The 5,371-nt window shown below is 38.5% G+C and overlaps 1 long non-coding RNA gene across 2 annotated transcripts; it reads left to right on the top strand.

Moving 5' to 3' along the window:
• Window positions 1–1,296: 1,296 nt before the first annotated feature.
• Window positions 1,297–4,251, top strand: LOC127344487 (uncharacterized). 2 transcript variants are annotated; one of them, XR_007878039.1, is made up of 3 exons: window positions 1,306–1,858; window positions 1,945–2,033; window positions 2,889–4,251. It is a non-coding gene; the product is annotated as an uncharacterized lncRNA (long non-coding RNA). The 2 variants fall into 2 exon arrangements; XR_007878038.1 differs by having other exon boundaries at window positions 1,297–1,858; window positions 1,945–4,251.
• The last annotated feature ends 1,120 nt before the right edge of the window (window positions 4,252–5,371 follow it).

Raw genomic sequence — 5,371 nt, 5'->3', positions numbered from 1 at the left:
CAATAACTCCAAATTCTGAAATAGCATCATCGTCCGGTAAGGACGATGTTTAAAAGATTGGCAAGGATGCAATAATGCATAAAAATGAGATGCAATAGCTCTAAGCGTGATCTAACCCCGATGATTTAGGATTAGTGAGTTGGAATGATTGGTTTATGGTGTGTTGCCTTTTAGAGATGGTTTCTCAGACAAGGTTCTTATTAGGGTTTTGGTTAACTTGGGCACATCTTGGATGCTAAAGAGTAAAGCATAGAACACAATATCACATGGTTTTATATATAGTTGACAATAGCTCTAGTAAACAAGAAATAATTGATTGCTTTAAGAGTTTAAAGAGATGGATTAATGTTTACTTGTTATGTACTTCAAAAGAATTATTTTTGAAGAACATATATCTTCATGAATAATAATAAGTACTTCAATAAGAGTTATTTCCTTCTAGGGTTTACTGTAATTCTTTATTGATCTATAAGTATGTATTATATCTAGTATATTAGGTTTTGTTACGGTATTACACAACTGTAATAGTTGAGTTCTTAACATATACAACTCTAGGGTTATAGGGCATGAAGGTTCTGAAGTGTATCATATAAGTATCTAAATTGCACTAAGGGTTTGAAGTAGAGACTTCTAATATAAGGGGAATGCATGGCTTAAGAGTTAATTATGAGTAATAGGTGACTCTAGGTATACTTAACCTCTAGTAATGTCAAGTTCTAGGGTTTCATCTATTATGGTTAAGGCATTTATTTTTAAGGTTTTAAGAACTTTCTAAAGAGGTACTAAATCGTTTTGGATTTAATTAATTACCCTGAGTTAAAAAAAAATCATTAGAATATAAGCATGTACTAGAATATTATTTAGAACTAGTTTATATTTATTATATATTTTATTTATGGAGCTTTATATGTAGTTTTAATAAAAACTAAGTTTTATTTATTTTATCATGTTCAATTCATAATGGTAATATTTGTTGCATGATTAAAGTTAAAATAATATTTCAAACATTTAGAAACTCTATTTGAGATTTTTAGGTATTTCTAAGTATGTTTCTAGGGACTTCAAAGTAATATTATATTTTTTTTTACATCATAACCAAATAATTATATAAGGTTAGTGAATAATTTTATTTAAGGTGTTAATACTGAATCTGCATTAGTGTTACATACACCGACGCATACTAATAGGCTAGTTATAATTTGGATAGAACTAATAGGTTAGTAGATCGATGGATTTAGTTGGGCAATTAGAACACATGGACTCACTAGCCTAACGGGGGATTGGGTCAAACCCAAATGCACACACGAATCGGACAGACGCATGCTGGGCTGGACCAGCACCAACACGCACGCGCACGCTCTCTCGCGATCCCCTTCCTGGCGATGCGTCTGTGCCGCCGTCTTCCGTCGCCCCGGCCGCTGCCGACCGTTTCCGCCGCCGCTGCTCGACCGTAAGACACTGGCTCTCTCTACCCTCACGAACCCTCATGATCGATTCATGTTTCTCTCCCTCTCGTTGCATCTCGCCGACGGCTTTGACCTTGCTGCTATGCCCCCGCCGCTACTGCTCCGGCCGACTCCGGCCTTCACCGGCGCCGCCCTGCCACGGCCCTCCTTCGAATCGTCCCTCTCTATTGGATCCTCACAGCCATGACGCCGTCTTGCAACTGCCCGCGCCCCCACGGCTGACCTAGCCTGGGCTCGCCGGCACGATTCCCTGTCTCCTGCACCTGCGGCTGCTTCCCCGGCGGACCACGACTTCTTCATCGCCTCCTACCACTTCTATAACGAAACTCCCGAGCTCCTGCTTGGACGACCTCGCACTCTCCCTCGACTATGGGTTCGGCTGCGCTTCAAGGGTAAGCTCTGCTTCTCCCCTGCCCTTTCTTGTTCAGTGATGTTGCTAGATAATCCAACGTCCATGGTGGTTCTGGTTTGGAGATAGGTGGATGTGGTTGTGCTGCTGAGGATGGTTCCGTGGCTCCTGATGGTGCTGTTGCTACCCGACTTCAGTGTCCCATTATGGCACCCTCGGTGAGCTGATCTCCTCTCTCCCTTGTCTATCTAAAATTGCTAGCGATCTCCTGAGCATCTGGGTATATGTATGTGGATTGATTGGTATACGGACTGTGGTACTGGTGTAACTACAATTAGATGAATTTCTGACTCATAGATGCAGTAATGCCTCGGTTTGGATGGATTTCTCATCCCTGGCATTTTGTGAGGTGCTACAAAAATGAGTCATGTCTTAACTCACTTAATGGATAACAAGTGCTAGGTTTACTGCTTCAGTTTGGATGATATTCATCCCTAGAATGTGTGGTTTTTTAATACTGCTATGAATTAACTCTGATGAAACTGAACATTCAGTTTCAGTTTAATTCCGTTTTGAGATTTTGTAATTGCTCAGATATGTATTCAAGGTTGGGGCTTAAATTGATTGCTGCTTTGCGGAAATATATCTTTTTGGTGTCAAGCATTAGTGGTTTGCCTATAGAGACGATGGGATTATTACTTGGTTAGCCTGGGAGTTTTTCCTAGACCCCAAGTAACTCTGAAACTTATTAACTTTTAATCTAGTGACTCCAAGTAAATTGCTGTGATACTTATACTGTCGAAACTGAATATTAACAGTTCAGTTTGGTTTAGATATTTATTTGTAGTCATCTATATGTATCCAAATTCTGATTTTAGCTTGCCGTGGTGGTTTGATGCTCTAGTTCATTCCGAGTTGGGTTTAAATAGCAAGATACAAATTAGTGTTGCCTATACATTGATGATTTACTTGATATGGCTTTCTTTGTGAGCTTGTGTAGTTGTTTATGGTGGCTTTGCTGCTAGATCAAAATAATCCACTGATCCACTGATCACTATTATGTCCTGTAACAGATATATGTTTGTGCTATGCAAAGTGGGTGCTTGACCATTTTCAGGACATGGCTTACTTGTGGGCTTGATGTAATTGGATGGTATTGCAGTACGTGATCTCTCTGATTTCCACTGCAGTGCTATTAGACTTTTTAAAATATGTAGAAAATCGTCTAGGTTGAAAGATAATGCCTTTGGCTCTACCCAGGACTGATGGTTCATTAAACTGGATTTAACTAGGTGTCTTTTATAGTAAAAAAATGATCTGGTGCTAATCTGATCTACTTCTCTGCTATGAGGTCTTGTTCAGTGGCTAAGCATAGCAGAAAAGATCTTGGCCTACATAGACTTGGTGCTTTTTTTTTGTTTCTATGCTATTTAAGTTGCCAGTTTGCTTTGGTTTCGAACCAGATGTTAAAAACATCATAAACGCCTCTGTGTGGTTTTGAATTCTTAGCTGGATTGGTTGCTCTGCATGTGATGCAAAGGATGAGGCTTTGATTTATTTAAGAACGAATGCTATTGTGTGGCTTTCCAAACTCTGTGATGAGTTTAGCATAGCACTGCTATGCAAGATCTTAGAGAATAAATCCTTCTAATCCTCCTAGGTTAGAACCTGGCCGAAGGGTGGATGCATCTGATGCTTTGTATTCTTCCCTTTGGTTTGCCTGATATGGCTATGCAACTAATATGAGCAGATGTTGGATGATCTAACTTATGCTTCTGGTGGATTTCTACCTGCTGCCCTCTGTAGCTTGTAGCCGGATCTTCTGGAATATGATATAAACTGCATCTTGTGGCATGCCTTCTCCTCCTCGCTGCTTGTATATCTTATCAGATTTATTTGTAGTTCTGTGGCTGTTCTGGTGGTTCTAGCTAGTGCAAGAATTGATGGATGATCTGTAAATATCATACTGCTGGTGTCTGTGTGTGCGCAAGGAGGCTGCTGGGATTGTTGGGGTGTTGTTTATATAATGTGGAGTTGTTTGCTGTGGTGATGACAACACATAACTGCATGTGTTGTGTGTGCTGCTTACATATGGACCCCACTTCTGGTGTATGAGACCAAATTGGTTTGCTTTGCCTTCTAGTGTAAGGCATACGGCTGGTTTGCTGGTTTGCTCTTATCCATTGCAGACATTTATTTTGATGCAGCCAAGTGGTACTTGATTAAATGTGGCTTTACTTTGTTTGGCATTCGCATGAAAAGAAAGATCAATAGAAGATTGAGAAGATTTAGATTTAGGAATTCTTTTATTTCCTTGTAATCTTATATTACTTTTGTAACTTGTAACTTTGTTTCTCTTTATGAGAATTGTAAATGATTGGGATAATGATATTTGTAATAAGGTTTAAATTATTTATCTATTTTGTATTCCTTTTTTTTAATCTTAGGTATTGTATATAATTATTTGGAATTCAAATTCCAATTCCAATTCATATACATATTTGAATTTGATTTCGAATCATTTCCCTCCAAAACATAAGAAATTCAACAAAGGTCATGTCAAATTTTATTGCACTAACGTCGATGATCTTAACCAATTGCACCAACGCAAGAGAACCTCGATCACTTTCTCCGAGGTTTAATAAAGATAGACGTGGATTGGTTGAAGTAAGATCGACAAGATTGGAACAGTCAAGGTTTGATAAAGAACTTGTGTAATATCCTTGACATGATTTCAAGAATTGAGTTTAAGATATACCATGAGGATCATGGTAGGAATATTTATTTAGTAAAAAGGACATAGAAAAGATAAGTAATGAATAGTTTCTCAATTCTTATTCTTGACTTATAGTGGAAAAAATATCAATGTGTTGTAGCAAGGAATAACCTATGATGATCTTTTAGAAGATCAAGTAATTGATCCTTGCTTAACGTGTTGTTGTGTTAGTTTTAGTTCCATTTGATCTGACCCCTTAGATCAAATCATCTCTATCCAAAACAAGGTTTTAGCAAAGGTCACATTGAGGTTTATATCGCTTGACTTGATGAGCTACTTCAATTTCATCAAGGTCAAGTGAAACTTCAATTACTGTGGCTGTTTTACTTTAAAGCGCAAAAATTTCCCGGATTTTCTATGCATGAATGCAATGCACACATCTGTTTCCTCTCTTTTTGTAACCCCAAATACTGGGATATTACAATTCAAATCCTACCTATTTCATTATGCATTAGTGTTTTTCAACTAGTATGCATGGTAGGATTTTGTTTTCAAAAGAAAAGTATTATGCTATGCTTAGCAAACCCTAGTAGTGTGTAGCTACTCCTGATCCTATTGATAGGATACTTTGTTTTTGCTCTGCAACATCAAATGCCAAATGATGTTTCATTGTTTCGATTGTGATGGTTTGAAAAGTGAAAATTAACAACCCTTAATGAATCACCTGGGTGGATTGTTTGAGTGGTGGGCGGCTGCTCAGGGCTCCGATCCCTAGGGATGGACCAGTGGACGGGTGGGTGCCTGAGAGTGTGCGGTTGAATAGTGGTTGCCACCCAGGAT

This window comes from Lolium perenne, chromosome 3, assembly GCF_019359855.2.
Source record: "Lolium perenne isolate Kyuss_39 chromosome 3, Kyuss_2.0, whole genome shotgun sequence".
Lineage (NCBI taxonomy): Eukaryota > Viridiplantae > Streptophyta > Magnoliopsida > Poales > Poaceae > Lolium > Lolium perenne.
The sequence above is the reverse complement of the archived record's forward strand: the minus strand, read 5'-3'. Positions and strand labels throughout refer to the sequence as shown.